The sequence below is a fragment of the Pistacia vera genome, unplaced genomic scaffold (assembly GCF_008641045.1).
Source record: "Pistacia vera cultivar Batoury unplaced genomic scaffold, PisVer_v2 Contig210, whole genome shotgun sequence".
NCBI classification, from domain to species: Eukaryota; Viridiplantae; Streptophyta; class Magnoliopsida; order Sapindales; family Anacardiaceae; genus Pistacia; species Pistacia vera.
The window spans coordinates 192,356-213,181 of record NW_022196014.1 but is presented as its reverse complement, the minus strand read 5'-3'; the positions used below and the strand labels follow the sequence as shown (position 1 = coordinate 213,181).

Here is a 20,826-nt window from a genome sequence, read left to right as displayed (position 1 = left end):
TTTCTCACAAAAACTCTCACGGTTTCGGCTGTCTTCTGTTCTCTCTGAATCCCACCCAAATCGCATTTGAACTTGCCGAAATCAATGACGACGTCTCCTCTCTCGCCAGAAATCGACGACATCTTCCTCCCTAGCTGGAAATCGACGGCGACAGCTCCATTCGTTGATCCAGGTAACGTCATTCCTCGCTCCCTTTACATTTAAGCTAACACCCTGTTCATTCGCTGGAAATCTATAGAGCTGTTGTGGTTGAATTAACATGATCTTGAGCATGTTCTTATGTTGTATGATGATTTAATATGTCGTATGATAATGTGTGGGAAATGCAGACAGTGTGAACTAGTTCTTTTCTTTCCTGGTTTCAATATTTTGTAAAGGCACCGAAAATTCATTGTCCACGGTCTCAATTTTGTGCATCTTACTGAGTGTAAAGCCATTTTTGTTGCAAATGTTAAATTCATCTCCTAAGGTTGGTGCATCACGATGTGGTTATTACTCTGTTGAATGCAAAAAGGTTTTGGAAGATCATCCAAACTGTCTGTGCCACACATTACACTAATATCATTAATTAATCCTAACAGAATTCAAGCCCCCAATTCCATTTACTGTTTCCACATATTAAGGTTTGGATTTATGGTGAGAGATTTGGGAACTGGACAGGAAGGAAATGTGTGTAACATGAACCTTGTGATGTATGATTAGGTGATAAAGGAAAGCTTAGTCTAGATTGATGGCAATCACCAGAATTCCTCTTGTTCTTTGTTTTAGCAGGCAAATCATGCTGGGGCTGTTGGCCATAGGCAGAACTTGCAGCAACATAGGTCATTCGAATTCTCCTGGTTTTGTGTAGATTAATAAAGAGAGTAAATATTCTTGTTTAGTTTGTAATGCGCCTTGTGAACCAAAAGTTTATTAAGGTATGTTAAAGGCTTTAGATCTTTCAATTTGTTGCGGGAGCAAAATGATTTCTATAACACCTTGATTTTTTTTTTGAAATTATGTGTAGGATTTGGTTGAATCAAGAGATCACAGAAATTTTTGGTTGTTTTGGGATTTCTATAACACCTTGATTTGTTTTTTTTTGAAATTATGTGTAGGATTTGGTTGAATCAAAGAGATCAGCAGAGATTTTATGGTTTGTTTTAGTGTTCTTACTACTTTTTAGATTTCTCCTCCTTCACCATCTTTTTATATGTTTGTTTAATTATTATCTATGATTAAAATTATGCTTTGTTCTGTGGAAGGAATGCTGCTGGTGAGTGTTTTGTTCTATCATCAAGTTAACTCTGGTAGTCTGCTTGCTGATTTCTGTATTGTTTAAGTTGTTAAACTTCAGGTCATGTTGTTATGCGTCTTGCCATGTTCAGAATTTAGCTTTACCAACACTTTTTCCTTCTATGTCTTATGTTAAAATTATGCTTTCTGAAGATTTTTAAAAAAGTTTATACCTTTAGGTTGCTTGTGGGATATTGATGGTTTCATTGAGCTTAGCATTTGGTACTCTCTTTGGTTGGCATGTGTTCCTCATCTCTAAAAATATGACAACTATAGAGGTAAGTTTGAAATGTTTCTTTAAATGTTTGGCTTAGAGTTTTGACAATCAATTTCTTGGTATTGGCTTAGAGTTCTAAATATAGTAGCGTAATTTAGAGGACAAGATATATATATATTTTGGTGGCTTTAGTATTTTCTTCATTATAGACAATAATGGCTTTAGTTATTTGCATTTATCTTGAGATTACACAGTGGTGAACTTGCAATTGGTTAGTGATATTGTTGTTATTTCTTGTGTGATAGCCGATAGGTAGATAAAGATTAAAAATAACAAGGCAACATCTAGCTCTGGGTCTTCTTCACAATCTAGTAAGGTAGGACTGATATAACATGGGCATATGTTTTATGAGGGTGTAGATCCAAATGGAAGGAAGACATTAACATGTCTTCACTGTGGAAAGTAACTAGAGGAGGAGGTATTTTAGAATGAAACAACATCTAGCCGGAACAAAGGGGAATGTTGGTGCTTGTAAAAAAGTTCCTTTTGATGTTCATACTCCATGAGAGAATCACTAAAAGACATTGGGATAAAGAGTAAGAGAAGGTTGATTCTAGTAAGTATAATACTCCCTACGGTGCTTCCGTACATGTATTTGAGGGAGATATGTTAAATGAAGATAGTGAAGAATTTCGTCCATCAGAAATTCACATAAATGAAGGTTTTGGCAGTAAAAACAAAGTACATGCTAGACAAATCAAAGAGAAACAAATCTATTGGGTTTTGTACTATTTTGCTCCAAGGACAATTGGTGGATCTCAACCATCAATTAGGAGTTGTTTAGCTAGAAAAGATGCGACGTGGAGAGCAGACATGGCTTTTGGAAGATTCTTTTATGATGCTTGCATCCCATTAATGCTGTAAATTCAATTTATCTTCAGCCTTTGGTGGATGCTATAGCCGCAATTGGGCCTGGTTATAAACACCCAAATTATCATGCTTTGCGTGTCAATTTGTTAAGAGATGCTAAGAGGAAGTGCAGCTTCTGTTGATAGTTATAGAAAGATTTGGGAAAATGTTGGATGTACCTTAATGCGATGGTTACTGATAATTCACATAGGTCATTGATCAATTTTATGGTGTTTTTCCTAAGGAGTTTGTTTTGTGAAATCAATTGATGCTTCAGATGTTGTGAAGGTGCTGGACATTGTTGAAGATTTTTGAGGAGGTAGTTTTATGGATTGGACCAAATAGTATTGTCCATTTTGTCTCAGACAATGGATCCAATTATAAAGCTGCTGGAAGATTATTGTCTGAAAATATCCGAGTATTACTTGGTCACCCTGTGCAGCACATAGCATAAATTTATGTTAAGACATAGCTGAGATGGATCACATAGTTTATCTTGCGAGACGTACTTCTGAGTGACGAAGTTTAATATAATCATACATTTTTGATAGCTTGGTTGAGGAAAGACAGTATATACTTTTAGCTCATGTTCTTGTCAAGTCATAACATAATATGCATTTTTATTATTGACTAACATCTATATTTATCAATTGAACAGGGTTGGAAAGAAATTGTTCGTCCGGGTGCAACCCGTTTTGCTACAACTTTCATTGCAAGGAGAAGCATTCATGAGCACAAACATGACTTGCAAGCCATGGTGACAGATAGTCATTTGTCGATTCTCGATATGCAAAAATGTATAAAGGCAACACTGTTATTGACATAATTTTGGATAATGATTTTTGGGATGATATGAGTAAGATACCAAAGTTGTGAGTCCATTGATGCGCTTGTTGAGGATTGTTGACCACGATAGAAGCCAGCAATAGATATGTGTATGATGGCATGTACAGAGCGAAAAATGCAATTAAGAAGTTGTTTAAGAATAAAAAGAAATTCTACAAGCCTTATACACGAATCATTAAGCTACGTTGGTATGTGCATTGTGTCGTATATCCATGCTGCGGCTTATTATTTGAATCCTGCCTTTAAATTGACGAAGATCTTTTTGCTCAAGCCAGAAGTTATGAGTGGTTTCCTTGATACTTTGACAGTAAGCAAGTGCTTCAATTTGAGCAAGACAAGGTTAATGGAAGAGAGTAGATTATATTCAAATCGAGAGGAAAGCTTTCTCGGGCTTGCTCTTGAACCCGCCAAAACCACACGTCCTGGTACGTAATAGTTATAAATTTATAAGTTCTTTTGTTTTTTAAGGCTAATTTATTTATTTTTTTAATTTTCAATTAGATGAATGGTGGAGTCATTTGGGTATAGTACTCCAAATTTGCAAAAGTTCGCAATAAAAATTCTTAGTCAAACTTCAAGCTCTTCTATGTGAACGAAATTGGAGTGTTTTTGAGCGCATACATACTAAAAAGAGGAATAGATTGGAGCACATCAAGGTTGAATGATCTTGTTTTCGTTCACTATAACTTGCGTTTGCAAAACAGTTATAAACATTTGCAATTACTCAATTATGCATCACTCTATTGTTATTACTATTATTTTCCTTCATATTTTAGTTGTCATGCTTTTAATATTTCATTATGGTATTTTAGGAAGTGTTACAAGAGAATAAGTTTGGATCCTATTGATTATGAAAGTATCGACAAAACTGAAGGTTGATAGTTGACGATGAAGAGGAGGAGGTCAGTGAACTTAATTATGAGGAGTTGGAGGAACAATTTTTATGAGAAGGATCTATTCCTACTGGAGTTGCTGATCACCCTTCTTTTTATGATTCAACAGATGGTTCAAAAGGTTGTTTCAATTTTTAAGCAACTTAGTTTCATTTAAATTAAATTACAAGTTTTAACTTATGATTTCTATTTTTTACTTAAATTTGCGTAGATGGTGATGATGATGATGATGATGATGGTGATGAATTTTGATGCAGTGTGTGAAGCTTAATCAACATGGACGATCAAAGAAAAACACTTGCAAATATTTGTTATTAATTAGTATGTATTTTGACATTTAATATGTAAATACAACATCATGTTTGGATTTGACTTTGAATTGTTGTTAAATACTTAATTATGCTAGGTTGTTGTTGAATTTGAACTTTGAATTATATTGGATTGGACAGTAATTAAGTTGTTATTGTTTTATTAAAAATAGAAATCTAAAAAAAAAAAGTTTTTTAAAAAATGTGTTGATGTCATCATGTGTTTGATGACATCACCGGTCCAACCGACGTCCAACCGGTTGGACCGGTTGAACCGTGACCCGGCTAGCAGAGTGGTTGCCTACTGGTCCGGTTTTTAAAACAATGCGTTAAAGGTGAGTTCATCAAACCCTAGTTTTTCTGAATTTTTTAGTTAAAGAGAAATTCATAAGTGGTTATGTGTGTAAGGTGAAAGGTGAAACTTTGGAGCCAAGGAGGTACCTCTGTGTCTTTGAATACTAAGGTAGGGAAAAAAATCTCCCTTATGACTACAATTGATAACACCTAGGTTTATGAAACTTACATTTATTTATGTTAATAAGAGTGTATGCTATGTTTGGTTATGAGTTGTTTAAGGGTGTGTTGATTGTGTGTGTGCATATGGAGGATGATTATGCCAATTAAGAGATTTGTAGTTGTTAATTTTGGCACTTTTTGTTCTGTAAAAAGGGAGGTTTTTATGGCCTTTTATACTTAGAATGATATGCAAATAATATGAATGTGCAAATGAAGGTGACATGGTTAAAATGAATAAATTCGGATTTGGCTGTTTTAAGACTTATACTGTACATGCTTCACTGAACATGTCATAACTGAAGTTATAGAAGTCCGATTGAGTTGATTCTTGAAGTGTTAAAAATTTTAGAAACAGACCTAAAACTTTTGTGTTTGGCAAGAACCTTTCGAATTGAAGATAATGAAAAAATTGCTTGAAAAGTACGAACGGTATGACATCCACCTTCTTAATGGAAATTCCCAATTGTTTCTAATTCTAATAAGGCCCTGAATAATCTCTACTAAAATTCCTTGTATTGTATGAAAAATTGATGAATTAAGTTAAGAAGTTTAGTAGAGAATATAGTATGATTGACATGGGAGATGTTAGTCCATATGTTTGCATTCATAATGGTAATGCATATAGCATATTTTAGTTGTCTTATGAAAATTTATAAAATGTTAAAGATGAATTCCATGAGTCTCTTGAGGTATAAACCAAGATCAGAGGAATAGAATTCTTATGGAAACCATGATCCTTTGAGGTGACACCAAGAACAAGGTAATGGTTCAAATGAATCCGATTGGATAAGAAAGACTAATGAAACCATCAAGTATATAGACAAAACAATAAGCATGCCATGTAATGAATATTTCATAAGTCATTTATGTTCTATGTTATATTATGTATGGTTATGTTATGACTTATGTTTATGAAATTCCGAAATGTATGATATGTTTTATGAACTTGTTATGTCAAAGAATGAAGGTCATGTTTTGTAGGTAGGTAAGTCCAAGTAATATACTTGTATAATGAACCTTAATAGTTTATAAATGGCCTATTCCTACTGAGCGATTAGCGCTCACCCCACAAATGTTTTAAAATGTTTTGCAGGTACGGATTAAGGCATGAAGTTGGGAGAGGATTCCAAGGGCACATATCATGAGGGGATGCTTTAATGATGACTATTGAAGTGTTTTGCTAATATTTTGTGAGTAATTATGTTCATATTTCATACTACAGTAAATATGTCCATGTTCTATAATAGAGTAAATATGTCCATGTTCTATAATAGAGTAAATATGTTGTATTAATAAAGGAAATCAATTACTAGTAAATTTTGTAAAAGTGTGTATGTTCTAGTAAGTATTACTATGGATTTCATAATTTACTCCAGAAAGGAAACTATATTTTTTTTTTTTTACTTATACAATGAAACTCATTATAGTTTAGAAATTAAATTAATAAATATATATATAAATATGTTTATAAACTACAAGTTTATTCTTTAAATAGGATTTTAAATAAACTTCTTTCCTAGGCGTGCGTTTTCTAGGTTCTCAATGGCCAAGGGATACTTAGAAAATACCCGGTTAGGGAGGGGTTTTACAATAAGGGATGAACATCCATTCCTAATGGACGCCTGTCCAAAATTTATGGATGGCCGTTCTCAAATTTTTTATTTTTTTTATTTTCATATTTTGGTTAAGGACGGGTGTCCCTTAACGGATGAACGTCCGTTCCTAATTTTTATAAAAAAAATTTATTCTATTTTACTTATGGACGGGCGTCCTTTAAATTGGGATGCCCATCCCTGGTATATGGACGGGCGTCCATGTGAGTGAACAGCCGTCCAAATTTGATGGACGGCCGTTCACTAGAAAAAAATTGTTAAAAAAATTAGAAGCGTGTTACACGTAGGCCGGTACACAATTTCGGTGCAGGTTTTTCGGTGTCCCTAGCTTTATTGTGACCTTAATGACTTGAAGTACACAAGATACAGTGGTGGACCCAGGATTTTTGCCCGGGGTGGGGGCCCCATGGCTTTGCCACTATTTGCCAATCAACTAGTGAAAACATAGGAAAATAACATCCAATTCACAAAGAAATACAAGAAAATTTTTACGTGGAAAAACCTCTTCAATGTGAAGAGATAAAAAACCACGGAAATCTAACGATCCACTTAAATCCAATATAATCAAAAGAGTTTACAACAACTACAAATCCACCAAAAATATTCTACACAAATTTAGAGTTCAATCACAACTCTAATAAAAGTAAAATACACAAAGGTTTACAAAGAGATGGATTACAATCACTCCACATCCATATCCAAACGTTAACATTCCAACTCAACCATCTAGATTAAAGATCTACACATTCTTTGCATATTGATCTAAAAATCAAGTTAGAATGGTATACCTAAAGATCTAAATAATATGTAATATTGATTATTTAAAGATGAAAGCAAGTTAGAATAGTATACCTCAAGATCTTCAATTTAACACGATTTTCCGCTTCATTATGTTCTGAAAATGTTCAATGATATCTTCATTTTGAATTGTAGCAAAAACTTCATTTTTAATGTAAATTACTAAGCAATTGTTCATCCACTCGTCTTCCATTCGATTACGCAAAGTATTCTTAACAAGATTCATTGCAGAGAACACCTTTTCAACTGTTGCAATAGCCACAGGCAAAACCAATACTAATTTAATAAGCAACAATCCTTCTTAAACTCAACTATTTTTTTTTTTTTTTTGGCAAGATCAGCAATCCCATCAACATGAGTGAAACTGGCTCTATACTAACATTCTCATAATAGTTTTCAAGTTGATTATTGAGCAACCAAATATCGTGTTGAGGAAAATCGGCAGGATAGAATTTTGCAAACTCAAGTAATCTATCTTTGTTAAATGCAGCAAAAGAGTTACTTGGATCAAGATATGTCATACACTGAAGCAACCTCATATTTACTTCATCAAAACGATTATTGAGTTCTTCTTGAATGTTATCTAAAACTGTGTACATCACTTCCACCTTAAAATGATGTTTATTTGTAATTGGCACAATCCCCCGTTTTGTCCTCCAAAAATTATCTTCCATGTTCTCTCGGATTGGTATGTCATCATCTTTACACAGATCATAAGCTTCTTTCAACAATATGTCGAAACAAGTGTCTTCATTTCTCAATTTATGCAATCAACGCTTCGAAATTTGTACAAACTGCATGACATTAAGAAGATCTTGATCTTTTCTTTGTAATGCTTGTGACAGTTCATATGTGATTCCCAATACTTTCTTCATCAAGAATAACAAAAAGACGAATTCAAAATTCTCCATGATTCGTAATAAACTCCTTGCTTGACTTTTGTTTTGCCAATCATCTCCTTCAATCTCAATCACTCTGAGCACACCAATAACAGAAGAAAATAAGTTTATGACACTATGAATTGTCCTTATGTGTGAACCCTAACGTGTATCTCCTGGTTGTTTAATAGTGCATTCTTGATTCAAACCGCGTCCCGTCTAAAGATCATCATTAGAAATTAAAGATATCACATATTCATATTGTTTATCACGTAGAAGATCTTTGCGCTTGCAAGATGCTGCTACAGTGTTTGATAACATAGAAAGAGTTTGAAAAAATTCACCTAATGCAGAATGTTTACTTACAACTTTGACTAGCACCAGTTGGAGTTGATGAGAGAAACAATGAATGTAGAAAGTTGATTTATTTTCGCTCAATATCAAAGTCTTCAAACCATTGAACTCACCCCTCATATTGCTTGCTCCATCATAACCTTGCCCCCGTAAACTTGTCAAACTCAATCTATACTTTACAAAAAATGCATCTATTGCAATTTTCAAAGACTTTGCAGAATTATTCTTAACATGCACAATCCCAATAAAACATTCAATAACACAACTATTTTGTCGACATAGCGAAATACAATAGTCATTTGTTCTTTCACTGTTATATCACGAGATTCATCAACTAGTAAAGAAAACGGTTGTTTGTCTCTTACAATTTCTACAATAATTTTCTTGGTCGTCAAATGAGCAAAAACACTAGTTAGTTGCCTCTGGATTTTGGGGGCCGTCATTTGATGGTTTTTCGGAGCATTTTCCACCACAACTTTCTTTATGTCGTCATTGTGATTGGATAGAAACTTCAATAGTTCCATAAAGTTACCTTGATTTTCATATTCAGTCGACTTGTCATGACCATGAAATGCTTATCCTTGATGTAAAAGGAATCTAATGCAATCAATTAATGTATTCAAGCGAATACGATAGTCCAATTTGCCTTTTTTCGACATGCAAGCAAGATTTACATCGATGTGTTGCCTTTGGTTCATCAAATCAACACACTTGGCATGACATTGATTATGAGTACTAGAATGATCACCAACATGATTTTTCATTTTTGCTTTATCTTTTTAGTTATTAAATCCTTTATTCACAAAAACTTCACCACCTGCTTGGTCACCATAATCAGGTTTGAAAAGATAACAATTCAAACAGAAGATTGCATCTTTTGCCACACTATATTCTATCCAACTTGAACCTTCTTTGTATCACTCTGATATAAACCTACGTTTTTTTATCTCCAAAAGGAGTGAAAGAAAAGTTATGATCTTTAGGTTGGCAAGGACCTTTCAACAAATATGTTCTTCGAACTTCCTCTTTTTGTTTGTTAGTACAACAAAGCTCGTTAATTTACATCCTTAATCCTGGGTTAGTTTCAAGCTCATCTAAATTGAGCATCCCAATTGAAGGTTGAGCTTCTTTTACTTGATGTTGTTGTCACTGTTGTGGGGCTTTTTCTTCTAATGGGGTTTGATTAACCTTAATATTAGTAGAGTCTCCATAAACATTTTTTGTTGGACTTTTCTTCAGTCTCTTGAAATAATTGGATATCATAATCTTATTTGTACAAATATATTTGGAATGATTCTTGCTTGTTAATGCTTTGGATTCCAAATCCAATAAACATTTAATGAGTCAGTACCTAAATGGGATCCCAAAAATAAGAGACAAAAAGATTCCTATTAAAAAAAAAAAAAACTAATTAATTTAGCAACTTAATTAACTTTCTCTTGAATAAGATACATGAACAAACCAATACATATAAACAATTAAAACAAATAACATAATTTTGGTGAATTCAACCCATAGCCCAACAAGACAACTATAATGTAGATGTGATCATTAAATGTATATTTTAATACATTAAAGACATATTTTAACACACCTATCTTATTCTATTTGGTAAACTTTAACAAAGGAGACAAAATATGAATAGAAGTATGTGCATTTCCAAGTAGATTACTCCTAATGGGTGTGCAGTCATTTTTTTCTCTTTCGAATTTTCCAACAACACAAACAATTTACCATACATTTAATTGCATCCAATGAGTTCCTTTATTCAGTCCCAAAGTATCTCCTACTCCTAATTCCCAATTCCTAAATGCCCAGCATGGTAGCACCATACTTCCCAAATTGGGAATCTCTTTCGTTTTACTCATTGTGAATCCCAATGAGACAATGAGTAAAAAGAAAAAAAAGGAACATCAATTTCCCCCAATCATGATGTCCCAATTTTTGCTTAAAAAAGAAATGCAACATTTTAATCAGGAATAGTGAAAAATCAAGGGTAAAGAGCCAAAAACAATACCAAATTACCAATCTTTCTTGTTATGGTTCTGAAAATGAGGATAGTGTCAGGACTCAATAGTCAGGACTCATGAACATGATTGAGAGAAGTTAAAAGATGGAATTTCAACCTGGGATTTTTTTAATTTCTTGTTCAAAGTCTGAGGTAGCGTTGTCATGTAAAAGGAAAGATGGGAATTGAGGAAAGAAAAAGTTGAATATGAAACAGACAAAATCTAACATTTTAATTTTTTACTTTTTTTTTTTAACTTTTTAAAAAAACTTTTCAAATTTTTTTTTTTTTTAAAAGTTGAGGGCAGGCCTGGGCCTACCCTCAAGGGGCCTAGGTCCACCCTTGACGAGATGGTAAATTAATCTAGAGGACTTATATCGAACGTATAAATGAACCGTGAAATGTTGAAAGCACTACCAACTCAAAAAACTCTTAGTTAGCTGTAGTTTAGCATTGTAGGAACTTTCAATCTCCTCCTGCAACCAAGGGCAGACCCAGGCCCCTTGAGGGTAGGCTCAGGCCTGCCTTAAACTTTAAAAAAAAAAATTGAAAAGTTTTTTTAAAAAGTTAAAAAAAAGTAAAAAGTTAGATTTTGTCTGTTTCATATTCAACTTTTTCATTCCCCAATTCCCATCTTCCCTTTTACCTGACGGCGCTACCTCAGACCTTGAACCAGAAATTAAAAAAATCCCAGGTTGAAATTCTGCCTCTCAACTTCTCTCACTCACGTCTCCTGAGTCTTGACTCTTGAGTCCTGACACTATCCTCATCCTCAGAACCCTAACAAGAAAGATTGGTCATTTGGTATTGTCTTTGGCTCTTTCCCCTTGATTTTTCACTATTCTTGATTAAAATGTTGCATTTCTTTTTTAAGCAAAAATTGGGACATTGTGATTGGGGGAAATTGATGTTGCATTTCTTTCTTTTTACTCATTGTCTCATTGAGATTCCCAATGAGTAAAAAGAAAGAGATTCCCAATTTGGAAAGGTATGGTGCTGCTGTGCTGGGTATTTAGGAATTGAAAATTAGGAGTAGGAGATACTTTGGGACTGAATAAAGAAACTCATTAGATGCAATTAAATGTATGGTAAATTGTTTGTGTTGTTGAAAAATTCAAAAAAGAAAAAAATGACTATAGATCCATTGGGAGAAACTACTTGAAAATGCACATACTTCTATTCATATTTTGTCTTCTTTATTAGTGTTTACCCAATAGAATAAGATAAGTGTGTTAAAATATGCATTTAATGATCACATCTACATTATAGTTATTATCTTGTTGGGCTATGAGTTGAATTCGCCAAAACTATGCTATTTGTTTTAATTGTTTACATGTATTGGTTTGTTCATGTATCTTATTCAAGAGAAGTTAATTAAGTTGCTAAATTAATTAGTTTTTTTTTTTTTTTAAATAGGAATCTCTTTGTCTCTTATTTTTGGGATCCCATTTCAGTACTGACTCATTATATGTTTATTGGATTTGGAATCCAAAGCATCAACAAACAAGAATCGTTCCAAATATATTTGTATAAATAAGATTATGATATCCAATTATTTCAGGAGACTGAAGAAAAGGCCAGCAAAAAATGTTGATGGAGACTCTACTGATACTGAGGTTAATCAAACCTCATTAGAAGAAGAAGCCCCATAACAGCGACAACAACACCAAGTAAAAGAAGTTTAACCTTCAATCGGGATGTTCAATTTAGATGAGTTTGAAACTGACCCAGGATTAAGGATACCAATTAACGAGCTTTTTTGTACTAACAAACAAAAAGAGGAAGTTCGAAGAGTATACTTGTTGAAAGGTCCTTGCCAACCTAAAAAACATAACTTTCCTTTCACTCATGTTGGAGATAAAAAGCGTAGGTTTACATCAGAATGGTACAAAGAAGGTTCAAGTTGGATGGAATATAGTGTGACAAAAGATGCAATCTTCTGTTTGAATTGTTATCTTTTCAAACCCGATTATGGTGACCAAGCAGGTGGTGAAGTTTTTGTGAATACGGGATTTAATAACTGGAAAGATAAAGTAAAAGTGAAAAATCATGTTGGTGATCATTTTAGTACTCATAACCAATGTCATGCCAAGTGTGCTGATTTGATGAACCAGAGGCAACACATCGATATAAATCTTGCTTGCGTGTCGAAAAAGGGCAAACTGGACTATTGCATTCGCTTGAATGCATCAATTGATTGCATTAGATTCCTTTTACATCAAGGATTAGCATTTCGTGGTCATGACAAGTTGGTTGAATATGAAAATCAAGGTAACTTTACAGAACTATTGAAGTTTCTATTAAATCACAATGACGACATGAAGAAAGTTATGGTGGAAAATGCTCCGAAAAACCATCAAATGACTGCCCCCAAAATCCAGAGGCAACTAAATAGTTTTTGTGCTCATTTAACGACCAAGAAAATTATTGCAGAAATTGTGAGATAAACGATCGTTTTTTTTACTAGTTGATGAATCTCGTGATGTGGCAGTGAAAGAACAAATGACTATTGTATTTTGCTATGTGGACAAAATAGGTCGGGTTATTGAATATTTTATTGGGATTGTGCATGTTAAGAATATTTCCGCAAAGTCTTTGAAAATTGCAATAGATGCCTTTTTTGTAAAATATAGATTGAGTTTGACAGAGCAAGGTTACGATGGAGCAAGCAATATGAGGGGTGAGTTCAATGGTTTGAAGACTTTGATATTGAGAGAAAATAAATCAGCTTTCTACATTCATTGTTTCTCTCATTAACTCCAACTGGTGCTAGTCAAAGTTGTAAGTAAACATTTGGCATTAGGTGAATTTTTTCAAACTCTTTCTATGTTATCAAACACTGTAGCAGCATCTTGCAAGCGTAGAGATCTTCTATGTGATAAACAGTATGAATATGTGATATCTTTAATTTCTAATGGTGATCTTCAGACAGGACGCGGTTTGAATCAAGAATGCATTATTAAACGACCAGGAGATACACGTTGGGGTTCACACATAGGGATAATTCATAGTGTCATAAACTTATTTTCTTTTGTTATTGATGTGCTCAGAGTGATTGAGATTGAAGGAGATGATTGGCAAAACAAAAGTCAAGAAGCAAGGAGTTTATTACGAATCATGGAGAATTTTGAACTCGTCTTTTTGTTATTCTTGATGAAGAAAGTATTGGGAATCACATATGAACTATCACAAGCATTACAAAGAAAAGATCAAGATCTTCTTAATGCCATGCAGTTTGTATAAATTTCGAAGCGTTGATTGCATAAATTGAGAAATGAAGACACTTGCTTCGACATATTGTTGAAAGAAGCTTATGATCTGTGTAAAGATGATGACATACCAATCCGAGAGAACATGGAAGATAATTTTTGGAGGTCAAAACGTGGGATTGTGCCAATTACGAATAAACATCATTTTAAGGTGGAATTGATGTACACAGTTTTAGATAACATTTAAGAAGAACTCAATAATCTTTTTGATGAAGTAAATATGAGGTTGCTTCAGTGTATGGCATATCTTGATCCAAATAACTCTTTTGCTGCATTTAACAAAGATAGATTACTTAAGTTTGCAAAATTCTATCCTACCGATTTTCCTCAACACGATATTTGGTTGCTCGATAATCAACTTGAAAACTATTATGCGAATGTTAGCACCAGAGCCAGTTTCACTCATGTTGATGGGATTGCCAATCTTGCAAAAAAATGGTTGAGTTTAAGAATGATGTTGCTTACGACAAAGTTTTCTTGCTTATTAAATTAGCATTGGTTTTTCCTAACAGTTGAAAGGATGTTCTCTGCAATGAATCTTATTAAGAATACTTTGCGTAATAGAATGGGAGACGAGTGGATGAACAATTTCTTAATAGTTTACATTGAAAATAAAGTTTTTGCTACAATTCAAAATGAAGATATCATTGAACATTTTCAGAACATAATGAAGCAGAAAATCGTGTTAAATTAAAGATCTTCAGGTATACTATTCTAACTTGCTTTCATCTTTAAATAATCAATATTCATATTATTTAGAACTTTAGGTATACCATCTAACTTTATTTTTGGGTCAATACGCATATGGCATATGGATCTTTAATCTAGACGGTTTAATTGGAATGTTAACGTCCGGATATGGATTTGGAGTGATTGTAATCCATCTCTTTGTAAACCTTTGTGTATTTTACTTTTATTAGAGTTGTGATTGAGCTCTAAATTTGTGTAGAATATTTTTGGTGGATTTGTGATGATTTTAAACTCTTTTGATTATATTAGATTTAAGTGGATTGTTAGATTCCTGTGATTTTTTTATCTATTTACATTGAAGAGGTTTTTCCGCGTAAAATTTTTCTTGTGTTTCTTTGTGAATTGGATGTTATTTTCTTGTGTTTTCACTAGTTGATTGACAAACAGTGGCGAAACCATGAGGGTCCCCCTGAGCAAAAATCCTAGGTCCGTCACTGCCTGCAACAACCATGAATTACAAAGTTAAATTCTGTATTTATCTTGAATTGTTGCTAGCTTATTTGTTTTCTTTATCTAAGGATATTTCGTTTAAACAAAAGAGTAATTGGGTTTATTAATTACCCATTTGTCATTACCAGAAAATTTACAGAAAAAAAATTGAACCGGGCTTCAAACAAAATTTACCTTGCAAGATTTTAGTAGAGGCTGCAAGAATGATGATTGACTTCTTAAGTGTGGTTTTCTCCCATTATGCCACTAAGCAAAACATTTAAGAATTCCATGTCGCGTACATGCAAACATGACAGTCCAGCAGCTTTTCCCTGAAAAAAGTTGGGTGGATCTGATAACAAAATTCAAAATCACAACTCACTCCTAAAATTATTTGACTGCCCAAAATGAATCACAATATGGCCGTATTTTCATAATTACGTTGATAGAAAGTTCAAAATTATCAAAAACAATATAATGTTCACTTTCAAATTAACATACCATTCTCAGCATCAGCTCCTAAAGATCCTGTGTTAAGTTCTTGTAGAAGCTGACAATTCAAAAAATCAGATAACAGTTCATCATTTGAAATTTAAAAAAAAAGAAAAGAAGCAAATTCCTTGAAGGCGAATATGCTAATCTAGGGTGCAGAAAGGTATTCCTGATTCTGACCATCCCATTTTTTCTTGTGCATCTAGTCTTTGTAAATATGATTAATATTTTTAATTAGGAATAAGAAATCACACAGATCAATAAGAAATCATCACTCATATAGATGCTTACCTCGGACAGCGTTGGTACTGCAGTAGGATCAAATTCATCACAACTTTGTGGATCAATAAGAGTACAGACACGACCTGGAACAATGAGAAACTAAATTATAAAAGCAATACAATGAAGATTAATATCTAAATTTCATAATGTAAACATAATAGAAAACTGATTTTTGGCAAGCTAACACTACTTCAATTAGCTAAAATTTTTGATGTCAGAAACAAAATTTAATTCTTCATATATTTTACCACCATAACTATGAATTTGGTAAAAAATTCTGAAAATACATAGCCACTGAAATCTGTGATAACATTTTAGGGCACTGACATGTTTTTGGAAGTACACAAAATGGAGCTTTCAATAAATGGTTCCTGTGTTTTGATACCTAACACATATACACAGATGAGTCCAACCTGAAGAGTAACATACATATTTTTGCAAGTGTATAACTGACAGTGAGTGTTGAAGCCAGGAGAGAAAAGAAAAGAAAGGACAGGTGATGAACAAACCTCCATATCAAGCCTGGGGTAGGTATAGGCAAACACAATCTCTTCTACACATTGGCGCAGCCCTTGTGCCTGACATAGTGAACAAAGTAAAAACAATTTCATATTCTGTTAGTGGAAGCACAATTTGCGAGATCAAAGCCTGTTATATGAAGTATATAATAATTTCCCAGACAGCCACATGATGATGCATGAACTCCTAATTTTCAAGATGTGAAAGTGAGACTAAAAGATTTTTATTTATGTTCATAAATTTCCCTTGGTCAATTCTGAGTTACCATATCTTGTACTTATGGTCACTCTAGGTACAAGTTAATTTTCCTCTATTACTCATCGAAAGCATGTTGAAGGAAGGTCCCAACAACCAGGAAAAAAAAAAAAAATTAGTATCGACATTTGTGTCACACGTGGCAGTTCAACCTTATGCTTCCCTGATTGCAGCATATGCTTTAGTTGCTCTCACCAAGAAGAAACCAAAATTGATGTCATTGGAGGATCGCCTATTCTCCAGCCACTTCCCTTGAAGCTCAGAAGTAACAGCTGCAAACATAAGTTATAAAGCACCAGTTATTAAAGGAAATGGCAGACCTTTCCATGTAAGAGAAAAGGGGGTGGGGGCAAAAAGAATATATTATCTGCAGTATACACTCATCAGGAATCATGCTTAGAATCTTCTCTTATCTTTCCTCACTTGAAAATATTTGTAGACTTGAAAGCAGTTTTTCCTCAAAGAATTCCCTTAGAACGTCAGTATGTGATCAGCAGAGCTAGGGTGTCTTAACAATGGATCAAAATAAGAAAACGATAATATGTATCGACACTTACACTAGGAAAGGATGAAGTGCAGGACCCGGCAGAGAAAACATCTTATTACTATTTTCATTGCCGTGAACATATTGCAAAATATACAACTTCAATTAAACTTAATGCTAACAAAGGTCTCCCACAATTCCAACTTTATCCCAGAACAGGATATAGCACCTTGTATACATGAAAATAGTCATCAGTAGCTCCTCTCTGTTCATTTGTCAACCTATAGAGTGATGGCAGTACAATTGAACTTTCTTTGCCTCATGACACATATATGTGAGTAAAAGAAAACATAATTCAACTCTTTATGGAATTACCTTCTTGCTTTTCCATCAAAAACCAAACAATGAACACTATGACGCCCATTGTACACCCAAAGAATATGACTGAAACCAAATCATCGGCAAAATAAAATTCAATGGGCAGTGTCAAACCCGGGAATACATCATATTACTTTCAACCATGTGTATGTGCTCATATATATAATACACGTGTTATTGTACATGAGCATTGTGAACCTAGCCCATAATAAACCATAAAAATGCAAAATAAAGAGATCAAATCTGCTTTAGTTCTTCGATATCACTGCATATGCAATTTAAATATAGCTAGGAAGCTCCAGCAACTGGACAATGTGGCAATAAATGGAGCATATGTACTGTATGATAGATGAACCAAAAAGACTTCCGTTATATGTAAATTTTGAACTCAAATTTATTACTTTTATCACAATACTACAGTCTGCATTATTCATCACATGCACCTAAAAGAAATTTGAGGGCTTATGTACGAAAAAAGATAAGAGGCTCAAATTTGAGGCTTATGTATGACAAAAATTTGAGCTCCACCTAAAACAAAATAATGATAGAACAGCAGGACCTACTGAGGATATCGAAAGATAAGAGGCTCAAATAGTAGATATTTCGTTGATAATGAGAGTAACTTCCTGGCATTGTGCCTCTTCTTAATATGAAAACCCTGTAAGTTTCCGAATAGATAGTAACCGTTATAGGGCTTATGTATTCATGCTCACTTAGTTTCATGATGCCTGCATGAACTAATAAACAGAAAATTATCAGAAGAAAACATCGTGCACTAATGGATGTACTCCTACCTCTGAGGGCAGTATCAATCACTTTAATAGAAGCAGTCATTAGAGGCCAGCACCGCAAGCATACAGCAGCACCTGAGCAGCAATATCTAACATCATCGTAGTCAGTTATATCCTGGGAGGAAGATGTAAGATAACATGTCAACTAATGAAGCATTTACAAGATAACAATAAGATAGTTGCCAAATAAGTCAAGTCTTACAATATCAAAACAAGTTCCCTCTCCACTGGAGAAAAAGCATTATTATCACCACCTTGTGAATACCCATGCCTCTTAGCAGGCTGCAGTAAATAGAGGTCAGGAAAAATAATATCAATAACAAAAGGCTAAACCGAGAATTGATTTTGTAATAACTAAATTCAAAAGAGATGATATAGAGGAATTTCAGGCTTTAATCCATTTTTCTGGTGTGCTGAGTAACACCATGGACAAACACCAATTCCAGGATTGCTCTTGAAACATCAAAGAGTTGATTCCTACATGCAGTATGGAATAAAGAGAAGATTGGAACTGCGAATGTCAAGATTGAAAATTGCAGTCTAAGCATGGAGAACCAAGTGAATCAACAAGAAAACTCGGGATATTAATTACTTAGTTCCTTAAGACAGATACATTGTCAGTACGAAAACAAAAGAAAATGTTACAGAAACACCTTAATTCAAAGTTATGAGAAACAACAAGATCTTACATCTACAGTGTATAAAGGCTGAATATCTACTTTAAATGGACATTTTTCTTTGATGGCATTTTCCAGCTCAGATGCACCACTGAAAGACTGCAAACGCAGATAAATATCATTATCCAGAGTGAAAGAAAATTCTTTTTGGCCGAAGTAGGAGTTGTTGCAACCAGGATGCTTCCCATCTAGCAATTAAGTGGAATGATCACAAATGAAATAACTACTAGTTTGTAAATGCCAGTAAGTGTATAAAGATGAAACTGAAAGAGAAAAACAGATTTAATAGGAGATTCGACTTACCATTTCCATAGGACATCTACATGAAGATATCAGCATGAGGAAAAAGCCTTCCTGCCACAATGTAAATTTCCTTTTATGTTAAAACAAAAATCGAGTGCTCTTCTCTTTCTTTCTTTTTCCATTTTTAGTTTTAAAATAAATCAACAAAAGTTCAGCAAATTGAAATGTATAGCCATCATAAAACTTCAAAATAACTGGAAATCATACATGAGGCCGCTTTAAAGGTTGCATCCGTTTGTAATTTCTACAGTACGTAATATTAACATAATTAAAAAAAAAAAAAAAACCACAAACCAAAAGAAAATAAGAATATATAATCAGTAAGCATGGTAATGTTCTCCGAAATTCTGGGGATCCGTCCCGCCCCGCCCCACTAGGGGCGGGGAAGCCCCGATTTTTTCAAGGATAGGGGTGGGTGTGGGGGTGTTTTAATCCCCGTCCTTGGGGATGCAGTGGGGATGGGTGATGCCTTTCCCCCGTCCCGCCCTGTATATATATATATATACTTTTCATTAATACCTTTATATTTCACCTAATTACACAATTATCTTACCTATATAAACCCATATTTTTACAATTTCTCTCACCTTAAACAATTGAACAAGAGCAATCTTTAACCTATATTTATGTAAAATTAGTTATGTTTAAATGATTAATTTAAATATTTATCATGTGGATAAGAGTTAACTATTGTGTTTGATAATATTCAAATTAATTTAAGTTTATATAAAATCAGAGGGAACCGAGTTTTTTTTCATCCCCATGACGGGGATGGGGGCGGTGAATGAGATCCCCGCCCTGCCCCATCCCATTGCCATGCCTGATAATCAGAACGCAGCTAATACGAACTGAATTACATAAAATTTACCGTAATAGACTTTGAGATGGCTAGAATTGAAGCCGTCAGGAGTAACAGGTTCTTGGTCAGGACGGTCAATTAACATTTCTTCTTCTCCATTCTTCATTTCCTTCCTTGTCATGTTTAATTATTAAACCTAAAAATCAAACAACAAAGTTACTCACTGTTTCAGAATAGATAATCAAATTATCAATATTCGAACAAGTGAAAAATTTACACTTGCAGGCAAGTCAACCAAATCGATGAGCGAACACAAAATCTGATGGCAAGAGAGGGATGCAAACGAGTCGAGTCGAGTCGGGCTCGACTCGANAATATATAATCAGAACGCAGATAATACGAACTGAATTACATAAAATTTACCGTAATAGACTTTGAGATGGTTAGAATTGAAGCCGTCAGGAATAACAGGTTCTTCAGGACGGTCAATTAACATTTCTTCTTCTCCATTCTTCATTTCCTTCTTTGTCATGTTTAATTATTAAACCTAAAAATCAAACAACAAAGTTACTCACTGTTTCAGAATAGATAATCAAATTATCAATATTCGAACCAGTGAAAAAATTACACTTGCAGGCAAGTCAACCAAATCGATGAGTGAACACGAAATCTGATGGCAAGAGAGGGATGCAAACGAGTCGAGTCGAGTCGGGCTCGACTCGAGCTCGAGTAGCTAGCCTGTCGAGTCGAGTTCGAGCCCTCGAGTTCGAGTTCGAGTTCGAG

General features: G+C 34.0%; 1 long non-coding RNA gene and 1 pseudogene across 1 annotated transcript; both read right to left on the bottom strand.

Annotated features, from left to right (window-relative positions):
* Positions 1-14,950: 14,950 nt before the first annotated feature.
* Positions 14,951-16,417, bottom strand: LOC116129297. Its single transcript, XR_004127889.1, has 5 exons — positions 16,347-16,417; positions 15,847-15,920; positions 15,565-15,613; positions 15,259-15,395; positions 14,951-15,072 (listed from the first exon to the last, which is right to left on the bottom strand). It is a non-coding gene; the product is annotated as an uncharacterized LOC116129297 (long non-coding RNA).
* A 1,775-nt stretch (positions 16,418-18,192) lies between these two features.
* On the bottom strand, positions 18,193-20,812 carry LOC116129321 (annotated as a pseudogene).
* Positions 20,813-20,826: the final 14 nt, after the last annotated feature.